Source organism: Astatotilapia calliptera, chromosome 16 (genome assembly GCF_964374335.1).
Source record: "Astatotilapia calliptera chromosome 16, fAstCal68.1, whole genome shotgun sequence".
Taxonomy (NCBI): Eukaryota; Metazoa; Chordata; class Actinopteri; order Cichliformes; family Cichlidae; genus Astatotilapia; species Astatotilapia calliptera.
Window position 1 is genome coordinate 4702406 of NC_137437.1, and position 20048 is coordinate 4722453.

A 20048-nucleotide genomic window follows, 5' to 3' on the forward strand; every position below is an offset into this window, starting at 1 on the left:
CAAACGGCCCTCTGTCGTTTGTGCTGCCTTAATGAATAGGAGCACATCTTCGGCAAAGTCAAAGACGCGTGGGCATGGCCGCCACCACTGCTGATTTGTAAATCGCTAAGGATGTCTGGGCATCCTGCCAGCAGGGGCATGCTGTCAAAGCAGCAGGGGGCATCGAGGGTGACTGGAGCAGGCTACTCCGCTGCGAATAAAGCTAAGAGAAACAAGTTTCCAGTCCAACTGTGAGTGTTAACTGGAATCTTGCACCATGCCACATGTTTAATACATATGCACTTCATACACATGGGACAGCGAACCACAGAAAATAGCCCAGTGGTTAAAAATCCTTTCATCCCAATCAAATAAAGTCCATAAATATAATGTTTAAGTAATGCCTTTCCAGACGTGTTCCTGTTTGAACACCACATTACCTCTGTACATAAGCCAAACCAGGCCCGCAGGGAAATGCTTGTCCCAGTTTTGTTGCAGAGGAACTCGACTGGCCTGCACAGAGCTCAGAGATCCCCATTCAACACCTGGAATGCTCTCAGCGAGCCACGATTTATCAGCCAACATTAGCGTTGGATTACAGTAATGATCGAACGGCTGAATGGGATTAATTTCCCCGCAGAAAGGTTGCAGAATTAAAGTGTTCCAAGAAGAGTGGAGGTTATTACAATCACATCTTCATGCTTGTCTTCCAGCATTAATGTAGAAGCCTTATCCAAACAGAATAATCCCAACAATAAAATACTTTTTTTAAAGAGTAGAGGAGAAGTAGTAGAAGTTTTCATTCCAGCCAAACCATATGAGTTTCAACCACTGCTGAACTTTAGATATTTTAGTTTTAGGAAATTCATATCTAAAGATACACTCAGCCTTGGTGCCATGAACCCATTTCCACTTGCTGCAAGCCACAGGTTATGAGTATTGCGAACACTGATAGCTAAACAATCTGTCCTTTCAGGGTGAGCTCTGCATACAGAAGACCCTTCCACGTGTAAACTGAGACATGGGCATGTAATAACAGCTTCTGAGCTGCGCCAGCCTGCTGTCTGAGTCAAAGAACCCTATCTTCATGACCAGTGCAGGCAGCTTGAGAGTATGCAAAAGACACCTGGCTTCTGCTAGTAACTAAAACCACCTGAGACCCGCCGCTTATAACTTGGTTTTCTGTTGTTTCCTATGTTGGACAATTAGGATTACAGCGCCTCATCAATCCTGAGTGTCATGGCTTCCTTTCCAACTTTCCTAACAGTTTCTCATCTTCTACTATTGAAATGTATCACATTGTCACATTTTATTTCATTATTAATTTCTCCTGTCACTGTAAGGCTTAACTAAAAGCCCAACATCTGTCTTTGGCACAGAATCTGTGGTGATGTGTGCTTACATTGTCCCACTCTGCAGCAACCAGACATCAGGCAAAGCTGCAAACGTTCAGACTTTTGGACAAACAGTATAAAGTCTCATTGCATGAGGAGGTTGTAAGTCACCACACCCTCCTCTTTCTATTCAACTTTTGCCAGGCCTTTTTGCATTTTGCACTGCTGCCCATGAAAACGCAATCTCAGGAGCTCTTGGAGATTCAGTTTGTGTGCCCAAGCCCTACTTCTTTGCGTCTGTTGATTGTGCTTGCCGCATCACAACATGTCTCACAGTCTCTCAAAGCCTCTAAAACTTTTAGAAGCCACGTCTGCAGCATAAAAGTTGTTTGAGAGAGCTGTGTGAAGAGTATTTCTTTCCCATGTCCCCACGGGCGACATAATTCACAGGAGCTGGAATGAGAGGCGAAACCAGAGCACCACAGAAAATGAGAGAGCAGCATGTGTCTAAACAACACACACAGGCTTGTCTGACCCTGTGGTAATTGCCAGTGCTGTTGCAGTGACGTGATGTAAGTATTCATCTGCCTGCCTCCATCACCATCCCGCCATTCACCCAGCCAGGTTGGTGTTAACAGACCAAACCACTGTAGTGTAATCAAGTAAATAAAGCCTTGTGGGTTAGATGTAAATTAGATTCAGTGCAGCTGAGAGGAGGCACAGAAATAACAAGGTCACATCTCTGGACATTGATATAGTTTAAGATACTACAAGGACACATTAGAATGAGAAGGGACAAGCAGGGCATTATGACAGAGAAAAATGTGACGGGAATACCTCACAGCATAATTTGTTTATGCAGTTTATTCCTTCGCTTGTTTTTTTGGGGGGGGTTTTGCCTGTCCCATTTGGTTCTTTAGCCGTCAGAATTGTTGTCTGAAGACCAACAAGGAGACCCAATAGATTTACTTTGCCAAATGGATCATCACAGCCTCGCCGTATTGGTCCATTTGATCGACCTTTGTTGTTATTATTTATTTTATTTTATTTTCAGTTGTTACAGACGGGACAGACATGACTGAGGGATAGGAAAGGGAGAGAGAACGATGAAGGAAAAGAAAAGAAAAACAGAAGGGAAGAGGGACAGTGAGAAAGGGCATTTAAAAAGAGAAAGGAGAGGGGAAAAAAGAAGAGAAAACAAGCAAAAAAAAACAGCAACATACTAAACACAACACCATCACGTTAATCTAGCTAAGTGTAAACAGCAGTAAATACTAAATATTGAATGTTGTTGTGTAGCAAACAGAACCGACAGCGCACAATGTGCTTGGAAATAGCAGCCTATGAGGTGTAGTTTATGTCTATGAACAGTGAACACCCGTGTGCACACCTGTGTGGATCAGCGCGCTTGTAATCGAAAGGTTTCCCCATGTAACGGTCTGCTAGAGGATGTAGAGAGCCATAGCCCCGCCCCCAGGGCATGAAGCAGGCATGGAGGAGATCCAGACTCCAGACATCCAGAGGCCCCAGAGTGCGAGAGCCCAAAGAGGACCACCTTCAGTTGTTTAGGATATGCATGTTGGCCTAAATCTAAAATTATTCCCTCGTGTTACTGCTTTGTTTTTTTGTTTTTCTTTTAAGTTGCACTCCACAGTCTTTTTCACTGGTGTTGCTGATATTCATTCTAGGTATTAACATGTTTTTATCTCAGCAAACAATCCTTCAATATGTTTTTGTTTTGTTTTTTTCAGATATAAGCCACATTTTATCTCCTTACTGACACTATACATCTTTGCCACATGATGACACCTGAGCTTGAGCCTCTATTTAATGAAAAATGTGGCATGTGGCTGACAACTAATGGCAAATTCCAGCTTGTATGCAAACACTCGCCTCCAGAAATAGAGAAGATTTTACCTTAAAGTAAACTTTAATACTGCAGTCAACACATTTCGAAAAACATGCATGTTTTACTTCCATGCAAACTGGCGACCACAGCAACCTGTGTGCAACTAAAGCAATGGCGATGACGTTTTTTGGTGTATCGCCAGTTTTATGCTAGCGACTGCCAAAAGCCTGCGCTTAAACCAGTCTAGGCAGGACTAGTCATGCACGCCTAGGCCAGGGTCTAGCCGTGCATGACTGGTCTCTAGGTCTGTAGACTTTAGCTATCAGTTTCACAGTGACTGACACCAACTCCCTGAAACTGGTCAGGAAATACACAATTTTCTCCTTTGTGTGTAGGACTGACAGCTAAGTGGCAAGTATCTGTGTCTGTGTCTGTGTTGGTGCTTTGCATACAGTTAATGTCTGCAGCTTGCTAACCAAGCAAGCTAGCTAGCAATAGCTTATTACGTCATCCTCGTCCAAATATTTCTTTAAACACACAAATCCAGTCCAGAAAACATCGTGATGGTTATGTGATTATTTTATATACAGTCAGTGGCTAAAAAGTCTAAATGCTAGTAAGTGAAGGTCTTAAATGAATTTAACTCTTTACCCCTTGAAAATCTACTAGGAGTAACCCTTGAAGCTCTTGTCTAAATTGAGTGGTTTCTGTCATATTTTAGGCCTGCTTACAGAGTTACTGAGAGTAATCTAACAGTCGTCAAACCACATCTTTATTAATATACACTGAGGTTTTAGTACTTGTTATTGTGAGTACAGGGGAGGTCGTCAAATGTTGTCTTTATGGGCGAAAGAGTTAAAAAGAAATCTGAGAGCTGAGACATAAATGAGAGCACACATAGATAAATAAATGAGGTGTTCTCAGTCCTTGCTCCAAATGTCTGTTTAACAATACATTTAGCATTCAGGGGGACGCCACACATTCAAAACCTCCACTGGGACCTGAGCCATACCTAAAAGAAAACCGCTCATGGCGGGTGATGAATGGGGCTGCTGGCCAACACTAGCAAGAGCAATCTGCTGTGAGTGGGGGCAGACATTTACTCTGCCATCAAACTTCCACCATCTGATTTACACATAGCTAGAAAGTGCTCTACTGCTTTCCTGCTGTGTTTCTTAAGCCTTTTGTAAACAGAAATTAAAAACCTAAAACCTCCCATTTATTGCACTGGAGTCCATTGAAGAAGCTATACTGTGCTTAAACAAATTTATTAGAGCACCTGTCAGAAACACAAGCGAACGCAAATAAAACTGTCTGACACACGTGTTTAGAAACGCACATAAATTACAGTAATTTGGCAGACAATGCTGTGCTTGACTATTTTTTCTGCTTTTTTCTAAGACTGTACATGTGAAAATTCATAAATAACAGCAATAATTATCATTAGAGTTAAAAACATTATTTGAATTAAAGAGGTTGCACATGCTGGTGGATTAACCATTGCAGAAATACTGTTAATTTAAACATAAACCTTAGATCGGGTGGTGGTCTAATAAGTTTATTAAGCATTGTAGGTTTGGGGAAGATGGCAAGGTTATGTTATCTCTTGAAATACTGCCTATATATGTGGAGCCACTTCTTTGTGCCTTTTAAAAAGGTCTCACACAAGCACTGTACTGTCACTGCACTGTAACCAACATGAGATGGAAACCCAGAGGGTCAGGTAACAGAGAGCAAAAAATGTCTGTAGGTGGTGGACATGGATTCCAGGTGCAAAGGTTACTGGAGGAGATTAACAGCAGTGCGTGACGCTCACACACTGGGCAGTACAGTGGCCCAACAGAGGATTTCAGCCACAGTGTTGCAGCGGGTTGGTGGAGTAAAAAGAAGCAGAGGAAGGAAAAGTGCAGTGATGTGCAAAATCCCGAGAAGAGAACAAGATCCTGAAAAGGAGCTCTAATTGGCCTAAGCATCCAGGTGGGCCACATGAAAGAGGGACAGTCACCGTGACAAAGCTTTAAGAGTTTTTTCCCATACAAAAGTGTGTCCAATACAAGGAGGGTTCGTGCACGTGAGTGGGGTTTTTTTGTGCAAATATAGCCACATACTAAAGTTTTTCCATCATTGAACCCTGCTGGTTAAATATCCAGGCATAGTATTTCCTGAGTGTTCTTGTTGGGGGTGGAGGGGTTGGATGCGGTGGTGGATAGAGGATGCCCAGTTGGCCGCTTATCTCTATCATGCAGACGCTTGGCCCACAGTCTTCCATCACTTCGCTTCCTTGTTAACAGGCTGCACGGTAATCGGAGAGCCATGTGACTCAACAGTAGCCCCTTCTCCCCTCGCCACCTGGAGGTTGGAGAAAAAGGCCACTTCGACTTGTTTGATGTTTTTGGAATAAGATGCATTTACCTCAGTGCAAGATGCTGAGACAAATGTTCTGCCATTAATCAGCAGGATGGAGAGGATTGATTTTAGGAGACACGCAGGTGAATCTCATTTCCTTCTTGGCTTAATCCAACATTTCAATTTACTCTCGCTTTCATCCACCAAGTCAAAAAGTAATAGATTTTTATGTAATAAATAATTCACATGACTGTGATTAAACCTCCAGCCATTCTGGTGCTTTTGAGACGAGGTGCTGGGCGCGGCGTGCTTTTTAATACTCTGATGGTGACAACGGGGCTCTGAGAGTTGACCGTCTCTGTTTCTGCCAGGACATTAATCACTGTCACACTCCTCTCTTTCTGCTTCAGTCTCAAGCAGACCCTCCTGCCCCCACCGAGAGCCACTTCTATTGCCATAGTAACCAAAGCTAACCCGACTCAGCAGTGCTGTAGAGGTAGTGTGGCACAAAAATGTGTTTATGATTGAACACTTAAAGCCAGGGAGGCAGAGCGTAGACGCGTCGTGCTTTCTGTTCCACTTTGTTGACTTGCCCGTCAGACTTGTCATTGGCCAAAGACAGCAACCTTTGTTCAATGTTCAGCTTCAAATAAGGATCGTGGTCACAATCTGAAGTGCCTGCACTCGCAGTACTTACTGTTTCGCTCATTTCAGGCCTGTGCTTGTATATGTTCTCAGTGTTCAGCACCTGTTAGCTAATGAGTCCTTAATTAAGGCTACAGTCTTGCAGCACTATTCCCCTGTCAGCCTCATATCCAGAATTGAGCGTATAGAATAGAATAGAATAGAATAGAATAGAATTCAACTTTATTGTCATTGCACATGCACAGGTACAGGGCAACGAAATGCAGTTTGCATCCATCCAGAAGTGCTTAGTGATATAGATATATTACAATATATATTAGCAATAATATAGAAATGGGTCTATTATGTTATAATGTACACGGTATGAAGTATGTTGTGAATATTCTATAACTATAAGTATGTACAGGCTGTAGTGAGTACAAGCTATGTACAGGATATGGACAGGATATAAATATGAAAAACTATACAGAATATGAAATAAATAACTTTACAGGAATCTGAGATATACAGCTATACAGAAATGTGAACTATGCAAGTTGTAAACAGTTGTAGGGTTAAAAATTATCGTATGTACAGAATGATTGTTTACACAGGGCTATACAGTAGTGCAGGTAAGGTAAGTGAGGGTGTGGATAATTTCTACAGAGGCTATATAAAGTGCTAGTGGTTGTGAGTGGTGGTTCAGTCCATGTTATTATTGTGTGTTTGAGGGTACAGTTGTCCATTGTGTGTGTGTGTATGTTCAGTCCATGAGTTAACGTGGGTCAGATGTCAGGAGGCAGAGTTCAAGAGTCTGACAGCTGTGGGGAAGAAGCTGTTCCGGTACCTGGTGGTCTTAGTCCGGAGGCTCCTGTAGCGCCTCCCAGAGGGCAGGAGGGTGAAGAGTCCATGTGATGGGTGACTGGGGTCTCTGATGATTTTCCCAGCCCTTTTCAGACACCGCTTCCTGTAGATGTCTTTTATGGCAGGAAGTGGTGCTCCGGCGATGCGCTGGGCAGTTTTCACGGCCCTCTGCAACGCCTTCCGGTCCGAGGCAGAGCAGTTCCCGTACCAGACTGTTATACAGTTGGTCAGGATGCTCTCGATGGTGCAGCGATAGAAGTTCACCAGGATGTCTGAGGACAGGTGGTTCTTCCTCAGAGTCCTCAAGAAGAAGAGGCGCTGGTGAGCCTTCTTGACCAGCTTGGAGCAGTTGGTCGTCCAGGTGAGATCCTCGGAGATGTGGACTCCCAGGAACTTGAAGCTGCTCACACGCTCCACAGCCGTCCCCTTAATGTGGATGGGTGGATGTGGGTCAGCATTCCTCCTGTAGTCCACGATGAGCTCCTTGGTCTTCTCGGTGTTAAGCAGCAGGTTGTTTGTGTCGCACCACTCAGCCAGACGATCCACCTCCTCCCTGTAGGCGGCCTCATCGTTGTCACTGATGAGGCCAATCACCGTGGTGTCATCTGCAAACTTAATGATGGTGTTGGAACCATCAGCAGGTCTGCAGTTGTGGGTGAAGAGGGAGTAGAGGAAAGGGCTCATCACACAGCCTTGTGGTACACCGGTGTTCATCGTGATTGTAGATGAGCAGTGGTTATCCAGCCGGACATGTTGGGGGCGGTTGGTCAGGAAGTCCAGTAACCATTTGCAGATGAGGGAACTGATGCCCAGGTCTGTCAGTTTCCTGATGAGTTGTGAGGGGTGGATTGTATTGAATGCTGAACTGAAGTCTATAAACAGCATTCTGGCGTAGGTGTTGTTGTTGTCCAGGTGTGAGAGGACAGAGTGCAGTGCGATGGAGACTGCATCCTCTGTGCTCCTGTTCCGGCGGTATGCGAATTGGTGGGGGTCCAGGGTGGGGGGGAGACAGGATTTGAAGTGTGCTAGGACCAGCTGCTCTAAGCACTTAGTGATGATGGGAGTGAGTGCTATGGGCGGTAGTCATTGAGGCAAGATGGGTTGGAGTTTTTGGGTATCGGGACGATGGAGGTGGATTTGAAGCAGGCCGGTACCACAGCGTGGGCCAAGGACAGGTTGAATATGTCTGTGAGCACTCCTGCAAGCTCCTCAGAACACGCTCTGAGAATACGCCCGGGGATGCCATCGGGACCTGCAGCCTTGTGGACATTGATCCTGCTCAGCACCGCTCCTACATCGGTGGGGGAGAGAGTCAGAGGTTGGTGGTCTGGCGTCACGTCTGCTTTGGTTGTGGTTGTGGGGTTCCCTCGCTCAAAACGAGCATAAAAGTTGTTGAGCTCGTTGAGGAAGGAGACATCAGAGGATGCGGGGGAGGGTTTGGTGGTCCTGTAGTCTGTAATGGTCTGGAGTCCTTGCCACATGCGTCGGGGGTTGGAGTTGGAGAAGTGTTCTTCTACCTTCTTTTTGTAATGGTGTTTGGCTTTTTTGATGCCCTTCTTTAGATTAGCCCTGGCTGTACTGTAGGCGTGTGCATCTCCTGACCTAAAGGCGGTGTTGCGGGCCTTCAGGAGGAGACGAACATCCCGGTTCATCCAAGGCTTCTGGTTGGGGTACATGGTGATCCGTTTCTGGGTGGTGACACTGTCTGTGGTTTCGGAGATGTAATCCAGTACAGATGAGGCATACTGGTCCAGGTCTGTGTGGGTGAACATATTCCAGTCTGTGTTTTTAAATCTGTCCTGGAGCACTGCGTCTGTCCCCTCTGGCCACACTTTAATTGTCCTCACAGCAGGTTTCACACGTTGGATGAGTGGTGAATACCGAGGTGTGAGGAACAGGGAGAGATGGTCCGATTGTCCAATGTGGGGGAGGGGTGTGGCTTTGTAGGCTCCAGCCAGGTTGGAATACACATGGTCTAAAGTCTTGTCTCCTCTGGTGTGGCAGGAGACATGTTGGTGGAATCTGGGAAGGACTGTCTTTAAGTTGGTGTGGTTGAAGTCGCCAGCAACAATAAAAGCAGCCTCGGGGTGTTTATTCTGGTGTTTGTTAATGGCTGTAGAAAGTTCTTTCATGGCCAACCTAGCATTAGCGTCGGGGGGTATATACACGGCAGTGAGTATGATCGAAGTGAGTTCTCTGGGGAGATAATAAGGTCTGCATTTGACCATTAAAAACTCCGCAGCTCGCACGCAGCATGAATCACAAATCAGCCACTTTGGCGGAGAAAAAGAACAAATTCCGGTCTGCCTGTTGGCTTAAAACCAAGAGATTTCTGGCAAGAGCCACACAAAAAGGTCAAAAGACACGGCAGAATAATTTCTCCTGAAAGTCTGTCAGGTTAAGCTGGAGTATTGCTGAGTGCTCATTGCTACGCAGGTCAAATAGACAGGAAAAAAAAACAAAAGAAAACAGACGCAGACAATGAATAATAGCATGATCGGATTCTCCCTGAAAAAGCTGAAATGTTTTGACACCTCAGATGTGAAATAGGTCTATAGCTGCCACACAAAATAAGTGTATATGCTCTCTGTTGTTGTTTCCCTTTGTCAGAACCGTGCTGCGTCTTGCAAAAGTACACGTCTATATATGCTGATTTTCTGGAGAAGGCTGACAGCAGGCGTGGATTGTTTTGGATTGAGAAGAAGAATAACGCAGCTGTGAAGATTAGGTAACAAAAGGGTTTTTTTGGTGGATTTCACTGTGGTACCTGAGGAGATAAGTAATTATTCAACACGCATGCCTCTTGTTATCTGGTCAGGGCAGCGATAATACAAACTGCATAAAACATTTAGATGGGGAAATGTGAACTTGTCACACTAAAGGGAAATCAGAAAAAAACAAAGGGCGAACAGCGTGACAAAGTAGACATCAAAAAGCAACAAAAAACACCATGTGGGATCTCTGTGCCAGTGCTCTTCAGCGCATTTGATCTTACTGGAGCTATACTTGGCTTTGGAGTTGTCGACGTGGCATTATCCACTAGTTCAAAGCAGCAAAGCAGAGCCCAGCTGATATAGGATTATTAAGACTGATACCGATATTTGGCAGTTTAAAAATCTGATATTCAAATATATTGGCTGATATGTTTTTTTCTTTTAGACACACAAGACATAAACTTTCACGTGTAGTTATTTATGTACCTGTTTGCGCTCTTCCTGGCTCGATCAGCTGGTTGTTGTGTTTGTTGGTTATTCATAATGTTCCCACCTTTCTGTAAAATGTTATTTCCTTTTATGAAAAGAAAAACACATTCAAAATTCCCAGGGAGGAGTTTCCTCTACGTCCTCTCTTTTGTCCTTCTAAAGCTGTTGCTACACGTGAAAAGTTGTGCTTTTGTTTCCACTGTCCTCTATTCTTTGTTCTGGAAATTATTTGAAATGTTTCAGGTATTTGTGGGAGGAAAGAGTGGGCGCTTACACGGCACGTAACATCATGGCAGCCTAATATTAACCATATTTTCACTGTTGCTGTACAATAATAAGGACTTTTTCAACCTTCATACATCATAGACTCATAAAAATGATGACAACTATCCCACGGCGCTCTCAGGATCCCAGGACAACTCTGTCATTCTCTACTCTCCACTTGCATTAGATTTCAAGCCATTATCTGGAAGAAGGACAACGCCACTGAATCGTATTTAGTGCTGCAAAATCATTAGGCTCATGCTGCACATCGCATCCTGACATGTGGTTGTCCAATTATACATGCTACGTGAATGTGGGGATGTGGGTAACAGTATAATCGGAGAGCAGCTGCCCGCTTTCACTAACTGCTGCTGATTTTCTAGCCATTACTGCAAATGTACACAACAGAAGCCGACACGCATATGTTCGGACACAAACACATGGATACTCAAACAAACAAACAGGCGCGCTCACAAACGCCAGATTGCTGACCGGCAGAGATGCATGTGCTGCGCTTTCTAATGAGCCAGTTCTACGACCTATCAGAGGCTGCTGATAAAAATCTAAAATACTGCAAACGAATGTCAAGTAAACACATCAGGAATTCTCAGCAGCTTTATCTGATAGTCTCCAAAGCGCCTGGTACTATTGAAGTCACATACTGAATAATGGCAGCTTCTTAGCATGCCAAATAGTCTCTAACAAAAACAAATAATGTATATCGTCATTCCATTTCCTGTCAGCGTGTAAATAAAAAGCTAGATGAGTAGTGCATGAGTTGCCTCTGCATATCAGTTTAAGCCTTGTTTGCACTGCCTTCTTCAAACCTATTATTTCACAGAGCACAAACTGAAGAAAGGAGTTTAGATCTCACCGTATGACTCCATTTGGAGAGATATAATCATTTTACAGGGTAAAAATGAGCCTTAGTCTATTAGGAGAGGTTTCTAAAAGCTGCACACAATGGGTCTTTTTGAAGCAAAATACCTGAAGCCCTGAGATCCCTGAGAGGAATGTTGACGACTCGAAAGCAAAAGTATGAGTTTGATGAAGCCACTTAACAATATTTGAACACTTTATACAGCCAAGTGTAGTTTTTATAGACTCCTAGTCGTATAATCTAATGTTTAAAGTGTATGAATGAAAAATACCAGCACTTCTGTCGACCTCAACGTGATTTATTTATGCTTTGTGCATTCAGGCTTAGGTCAGGTTTCAGACAACCAATTTCCATTGTATTTATATTTTGCTCCACATACCTGAATTTCTATACAGCAAAACGTAGCAATCCAGATGCTTCCATAGAGGAATGAAAATACATATTATCATGTTCAGGCTTTGCTTTTTTACCAGATCTCGGTTCAAAGAAACACCTACAGGAAAGCGCGCAGCAACTTTTCAGACAGTGCTCTTCAACGCCTACATGGAAACAAACAAGTGAAGGGGCTGTTGAGAAAGAATGGCGTTCATTCATTGCAGTAAAGTCACCTTGTAAGGCAGCTGAATTCTCGCACGATTCGATAGATCACGATCATGAGAGCTGCGGTTCAATCAACAACATAAAGGGAAGTGCTCGCCTTCTTCTCCTGGGTGTTTAAATAGATAGATGGTTCATCCAGTCACTTGACAAATGTCTTTTGGAAATGAAGATGATGTCAGTTATACACAGTTTTGTTTTTGTTGCATAGACCTGGAATCACAAACGTCTTTCTGAAGCCCCTCAGACTGCGACAGGTTTTACTTCTTTACACCTTTTGTGTAATTCGCCGATCTTATTCGATGACGTTTTGGTATGTGGTGTTAATCAAATGTCTCGTGCAATAATGTGCTAATTATTTAATGAAAAATGCTGCTCGTTTTCCAAACAGCTTACATGTTACCTATTTGGAAAACTGGTAACAACTTCCTAGCTGGTTCAGTGGCACGTCAGGTTACCAGTGAAGTAGAGACCTGCCATCTGTTGATTTAACAATATGCTTTCTGCATTGTATTAAAAAAGTCCAAATCCACTCTGAGTAATGCCAGATAAACTCAGACATTCAAAACAAGTGCTCTTACATACTCAATACCATCCGGAAGGTTTAAGCAATGGTAAATGTTAAATGTTCTTATTTAGCTTTTTTTTACGATGAGCACTCAAAGTGTTTTATACAACTTGTTCATTCACCCAATCACACCCGTTCTCACAAGCACTTCCAGTTAGCAGGTGACCTGCTCTACTACCTGAGCTACAGCCACCCCATCAAATCAAACTACTTGCTTCAGCCAAAGGAATTCAGAAAGGAAATCATTGCCGTCTCATGCCCTGTTCTAAGTTTGTTTGTTTGTTTCAGTTTTTGAAGGTCAGCTTTTGTCCTTAAATCAAAGGTTATAACAGAGGCGGAAATGTGTACAGGTTTCAAAGCAAAAGCAAAATTGTGATTTATGATTTCTTGACCTATTTCATGCGGACTGACTTGACTTGAAGGAGGAGGCTTGGGGCTTGGGGTTTTTGCAGAGGTACAGCATCCTGTTCTTTCTTCTTTGCAGCTATGACAAAATCAAAGGTAAATATATGTGATTTTACCTTTGAACAATGGCCAGATGTGTTAATGATTTGTCACTCAACTATGATTCCTCTGAGAGCAAAGAGAGGAGATCCTTAAATTACTTTTCCAAATTACAACATTTTCTTTTTTTTTTTTTTTACAGAAAAACCCCCCCAAAAAAACACAAAAATCTAATATATTCTATCTAGAAACTGCAGAAACAATCTCTTTGACTTGGAAGATTCAAGAAACTTCCACTATAAAAGACCTCTCCGGTGTCTTTAGAGTGAAAACAGACAACCTGAGAGCCCATCCATCTCACAGAGCCAGTGGTTCACAGTAGTATTAAAGCGGTGGAATGGGAACAATGTTCCCACCGTCCCCACAAAGGGCTCAACACCCATCTTCCAAATCAGTCCTCTGGGTCACACCAAGCCTTGAATGAGCTCCCTTCCTAAAGCTTCTGGGGGTTTGAGCCGTGCATCCAGAGCATCAATGGAAATAGTGTTCCTCCCCCTCACAATAGTCAAATCAACTGTGGGAGTACTTTCTCCTCCTCTCGCTCCCCTTTTATTCCGGCTTTGCTCAGACCTTGCCGAGGCTGAACGGAGGAGGGATGGGAGAGAAAAGGCACATGCCTTCACGTCCGCTTCGCATGCACACAAAGAGAAAAATCAAATTGCTCAGACATGCACACATGCGCGTATGAGCGCACGCTCGCTCACGACGCGCGTTCTCGCACACCTCGTCTAATGGCCAAGAGGGGTAACAATGAGAACGTGTGGAAAAAGACAGAAATCCCAGAATATTCTCATGTTGGGAAGAATGCACATCCAGTTTAAAAGCTGCCCTCCAAATGAGGAACAGAGTCGCCTTTATTCAAACCACACCTGTTATTAATTGTTTTTTATTATTAATTAATTATTAATTTTATTAACCAATTAATCCTTTTCATCTGGAAATTCTTAGAAAATGTGGAGGCTGTTCATCACTAGACCAAGACCAAAGTTTATATGTTTCAGCCAACAAGCTAAGCAGCAAATTCTCACATATGGAAAATAAGAAAAGAATAATCTGTTGCATGCTAATTTTAAACTCCAATAATCATTTAAAGCTTCAAAAAAATCAAGTTTCCCCTCCTGCTTGACAGGCTTTCCATTTTTATCTCTATTCTCCTTGTTTGTAAATAGCAGAGGAGGAAACAATGATGATAACGTTCCGCAGACAAATTGAGACTGTTGGGTCGCATCAAGCTTTAATTAGCAGGGTTGCAGACAGGGGGCAGAGACATTGCTGCCGTACTGGATTTCACAGACAACGAGGTTGTCTGTCAATGCAGAGAAAGGCCAGGTTACAAACAGCCAGACAGCGTGAGTGAAGGCCACGCCAAGTACACTCTGCATTCAGAAACAATGAGATCTGGGGAGGCTGAGGGGACCCAGACAGACACTGTGGAATTATTCATTTCCACCCACCAGCTCAGACCGCTCGGCCTCCCTCTGCTGACGGCTCAAACTGTCTGCTTATTGCAAGTACACGTTCCTCCTCAAACCGAGTCTGTCATTAACAAAAGACTGAGCTAAAAAAAATCTGATGCAGATTCTCATCAGGGTGCTGCTGCGGCGGTGAGGCAAAGTGCATCTGTCAAGCTGCAGTTTGTTTCTGACAGTAAAATTGGCCACAAAACACTCACATCAACCTCAAAAAAAGGACAAAAAAAAGCAAGAAACAAGCCTGGGCCAAAATTTGAATGTTTCTCTAAGTTGTCACATAGCTGAGGAATGATTTCATTTTGAATAAAATGAGGCTCGGGACCTCAATCGAGCCTCGGTGTGTGTCTGTGTGTGTGTGAATGGAAAATGGCAACATTTATGTCAGTACTGTGGGACAACATAATCACATTCAGGTGACTAGGCAGCAGAGCTCTGTATTCTCAGTATAAAGACCACGGCGAGTATTGAGGCGAGGGCTGCCACCTCAAATCATAGTGTCTGACGCTGTTATTTCAAATCTGGCGTTATATTAACATAACAGAGAGCAACAGACACTCCAATGTGGCTGCAGTGTTCTGAATATACAGAGCCACTTTAAGGCAGCATCTCTCCATGTGTCTCTTCACACTCCTTGAAATATCTTAACAAAAAAATGAAGAAAGAAAGAAAGAAAGAAAACAGCACGTCTTTTGGACCCTCTCTCTGCTTTTGGACAGCTTTGTTTTTCCTCAGTGCACCCTGACCTGATTACCATGTGAATCCTGCTCCAGAAGGCCACTTTAAAACTGTAAAAAATCTCTTTTCTTTACTTCCACATAGCAAGGACATGCACATACACACACAAAGGGGTGCAAAATAAGGACCAACAGGCAGAATTGTGCACCCCTGCAAACCACTCATTACTTTGTAACCATAAAGGCATCCTTCCTGAAAGTGCAGAGATAGGTTTTTGGTTATGGGGGTGTTTTTATTTTTGTTGGAACTCTCAAGTCAGGGTTCAAAAAAGACATAAGATGATAGAGTGCATAAATGAAGTGAGGTGTGGTTCACACGGGTGGCAGCAGATGTCCTGGACAGCTTGTTTGGCGTGCATGAAAAGTCAAACAGCTGAATGACAGACTAACAGCAGAGATATCGCTCTGTGAAAGCTGTCAGTTTCCACTCTCTACCTTGGTTTCTTGGATGGTGAAAACCTACACCTTGAAATGACAAAACAGTCTGTCAACAGCAAGAGTTATTGTTATTTTTATCCCTCAAGCTCCTTTTCCATCTTTATACAACTGGAGCTATATGAAGGGTAACTGCGCGAGAAAAGTGGCATCAAACCTGACACAATCACACTTCTTATCTGTATCCGTCTGTTATCGCTTTAGACGAGACGTGCTCACGGCAACACTCGCGCACCTGCGATGGTCAGACCATATTGAGCGTTTCATCCTCGTCAGGCGGAGGAGAGGAGAGATCAAGTTCTCCGGACATTAAACTTTCATATCTGTTCACCGCATCTCAAATGATGCCCGACAACAGAAATATCTCACCTGGCCCCGTCTAAATATGCATCATTAAAAATCTGATGAAAAGGCCGCCAGCTCGTCTATTCCACACCTATCATATTTGGTAATGGAAATGAATTATTTATGTCGCCATTAGATGCCATGGAGATACATGACCCCTGGATAACATTGGGAAAACAAAACACTTCCACACGCTGTAGTTACATGGAAAATGAGAAAGAAGGGGAAAGTGAACGTAGAGTAGTTCTAAGAGGATAGCTGGAGGGGGATAGGTTGCAGGGAGGTTATCCAGTTTGGGATTGTTTTTTTTGGATCTCTTTCTGCTTGGTAGGTCTGATTCTGCCCCACCAGGACCTGTCAAGAGCCCTCATAAATTCATCAAAGATGAACCTACTTTCCATTTGAATGGAGTGACCCAGGATACTAAAAACAGCTCTCCAAATAACAAAAGCGTTAATGATCCATATGACAAGCATCTGGGCCTAACAAAACCTGTCAAATGGATGAATATCAATCAAAAGATGAGGGAGATATGGTAGTTTCACACATATTGATGAATGAACAAAATAAAAGCAATAGTTATGCCAATGTAGGGTGATCAGATGAGATGAAATAAGATGATGTGGCAAATTTATTCATCCCATATTTGGGAAATTCTTTTGTTACGGCAGTTTAAGTGATCAATTATAACTGGATTGTGATGGGGTTGCTCCTTGTTATTCCACAGAAAGGGAAGTGGGAAATTACCACTATGAAGCTGTCTTTAGTGGATTACTAATTGTAGCTAATTGAGGATATTAAATATGTTTTTTTCTTGTCTGTTGTATGGAAAAAAAACAAGCTGCATTAAAAAAGGATTATATCATCACCTTTGCCAAAACTCACACCAGCCATGGTGCATATTTGAGTGTTAATGAATAATACATTAATTTACAATACTGAAGAAACTGAACAACTGGGGCTCAATAAAAACATTTTTTTTAAAAAGCTACAGATGAATAGAGTGCAGCACCACAAAAACTACCAAGAGCCCAGTGATGATAGTCGCTGTTGCAGGAAAATAGCTTTCAGTTGAATAAGCTGTTTGATTAATTTGGTCGGGGGGGGGGGGGGGGGGTAATAAGATTTAATATTTTAAGCCTTAAAAATTCCAGCCACAAAATTTCTCTGAAAACTGTTCTCAGTGAACTGTCTCCAGATAAAAGTTTGTGCGTAAGCTTTTGGCATTTGATCGACTGATTAAAACAAAAACAAAAAAACAATCAAGCAATACTTCATGAAAGTCTCTTTGCGTGCTCATTTGACCAAACTTGTGTGCGTGCAGATTGTCTGTAACTCTACAGCAGACGTTACCTGGCAAGGTGTCGCCACAGCTGTACAGTGCCGCTCAACACTGCCCTCTGTTGCTCTGCTACAACACGGTCCGCTTTGGAGCGCTTGACAAATCATTTCAGGATAATCAACTCAAATTTACGCAAAATGAAATCGACCTATTTCTTTTATAATAGGGTATCTCTTTGTTCGAAATCCACAGCCTCAGGCGCTTTTACCTGGACAGCTTTACAATTTAAACTATTACAAATCTGAAGTGTCTTTATCGGGGAGAAATGGAGAAGCTATTCATCCAAGTGACAAGCTCATGAATATTTTCTGAGTGTTCTCGTGCAGAATTAGCCTCACTAACGTTTCCTGGGATTGGGAAAGAACAAAACACCCGAAACGTTGTGCGCAAGGCTGCTCAACCCGTGCGTAAAAGCTGTTAATCTGTTATCGGAAGTGATGAGGTCATTATTGGCCGTCTTTAAGTCAGACAATAAAATTCACTTGCACAGTCGGGAAGAAAAGACAGGGTGGTCGATTTTACACCAAACTTCTGAACCGCCAAATTGGGTTACCGCGCACACAAATATTTAAAAAGAGAAATGCCGACCAGGCGCACAATCTCCCAAAAAATGCACTTTCCTTCCCAAGCATATCTCCTAACAACGGGAACAAGTTTCCCAACAAGGTTGCTTTTTAAGTCCACGTCTTGCCTCTTACCGGGACTACAGGACAGCGTGCAGCACAAAGTAAGTTTGAGGCAGTGCTAATGTGGCAGGCACAGCCAGCTCCTGCAGCCCACAAATGCGCCTCTGATCCTGGGATGAAACGTGAGTGGAAAGTAAAACTGGCGAGACATAAAGGAGCAGCTCTGAATAACACGCTATATCAACGGACAAATCACTTTGCCTCAAGCAGTTAAAGTGGGAAAAAGAGGATATCCGCAAAGTGTCTGACATTTAGGATAAAAACACAGCCCCACCGCTCAAACCCCGCTCTGATAGAAAAATGGTCCAGAGAGAAACGGACCCCACAGCATGGCTGAATAAAGCTTTCGAGTAGCCAATCCATTAGTGATGGAGGGTCCCTTATTTATTTTATCTGTGCAGGTCAGCTAAGCTGCAGCAGGCTATTGTGCTGATTTGCCTTTAATATGAAAAAAAAATCAAACACCTCAGTCAAAGTCGAACTGCAATCCATTTCGTAAATCTGAAGCGGGATACAAGCTGGAAACTGGTGCACAACACACCCAAAAAGTGCTTTGTATTAGTCCTCCCAGGTATTTTGCAGTGGAAAAGAAGGGAAAAGTGATTTTTCTTTTACCTTGCAAGATGTTTGTATTCCCTAAGTTGATGAGAATGCCAGGTAGAGATAAGGAGAGAATCACAGTCGCAGTTTTTAAGCTGTGGAGCCAGAATAGAGATGGGTTCTAGTCTTGTTTCCTCAGCCGCTGCGCGTTCCTCTCCGAGAGACCTGCAGCCGACAACTGCGCTCTCTCTTCTTTACCGTCGGACGATACCACCGGGTTGGGGGAGAGCGGGGAGGAGTGGAGGATTGGGGGTGGTGAGGAGGGTGGGGGGGGAGTAAGAGGCCGATTTGCAAGCGCAATCGGGAGGAACATACGCACGGACACCCCGGAGAGCAAGAAGAGTGTCACAACACTGCCTATGTCCAGTGCAGAAACAGCCGCACCGAGTTAAGAAAAGACCAAAGGGATTTTCTGGGAAAGGTTTGCCCTGCGTGCTGTTGTCTGGGATGCAACAGCAGCCTACCTGCCGTCGGGGTAACCGGGCAATAAAGGTCCACTGGGAATGTGAGTGTTCCCCTGCTTTGCAAGTAACAGCAAGCTTAAACAGGGAACACAAGTTATGGTTATACACTTTTCTGTTTTGTTACTACTCTAGTCTATTTACATTCCACAAGCCTAAAATTTACAGGAAATTCTTAACTATGTCTTAGGCCAATTACAATGGCAACAACCAATACATGCAAGTAAAACCAAACAAACAAAACTTTTCAATTTGTTTACTACTGAATTTCAAGATGGCAATAAGGTTAACATCAGAGCAAGTCAAAGTCCATTCTGAAAACACTGTCATTCTATGCTGTAGATGTGTTTTCTTTAGTGTCAAAAAAGACTTGATGGGCACATCCGAAAGAAACATTTGTTTATAGAGCATCACTGCTCTATTCTATTCTATTCTATTCTATTCTATTCTATTCTATTCTTCACTGACGTATATGGATTAAACTGGGTGTTTGATTGGCCCCTTTTTTATCGTTATACAGTGTTATCACTGTACGCAATTTTCTACAATTCTCCACATCTATTCTGTTCTATTATATTTTATTCTATTCACCTTGCGCCAAACGTTGCAAATCAGATGTTGTTGAGCACATTTCATCAAGCCAATTTTTCTTCAGGAGTGGAAGTCCAATTGATAAAGAGCTAATTAAGATCCTTTCAATCACAAGCCAATTTACTAATTAGCCCCTCGTGTAATTAATTGTCCTTCAGTATGTCTGCATTAGTCCGATAAAAACAAAACCACGTAGACTACAGTTCTTACACTCGGTGCTAACCTGTGTGTGTGTGTGTGTGTGTGTTTGTGTGTGTGTGTGTGTGTGTGTGTGTGTGTGTGTGTGTGTGTGTGTGTTGGGGGTAGCAGCTGCAATAGCTCCCCCGTGACTTTTGCTGCCTCCCCCGCTCAGGACTACATTTCCCAATAA

General features: G+C 43.2%; 1 protein-coding gene across 8 annotated transcripts in view; it reads right to left on the reverse strand.

Annotated features, from left to right (window-relative positions):
• Nucleotides 1–18820, reverse strand: part of sema5ba (sema domain, seven thrombospondin repeats (type 1 and type 1-like), transmembrane domain (TM) and short cytoplasmic domain, (semaphorin) 5Ba) — a 192874-nt gene extending 174054 nt beyond the window's left edge. For 6 of the 8 annotated variants that reach the window (XR_013902313.1, XM_026144737.2, XM_026144735.2 and 3 more), the window contains exon 1: nucleotides 18642–18820. The gene's annotated coding sequence lies outside the window, so the exon portion shown is untranslated. The remainder of the gene's footprint in view (nucleotides 1–18641) is intronic. The other 2 variants (XM_080290785.1, XM_080290786.1) reach the window with 1 other exon arrangement.
• Nucleotides 18821–20048: the final 1228 nt, after the last annotated feature.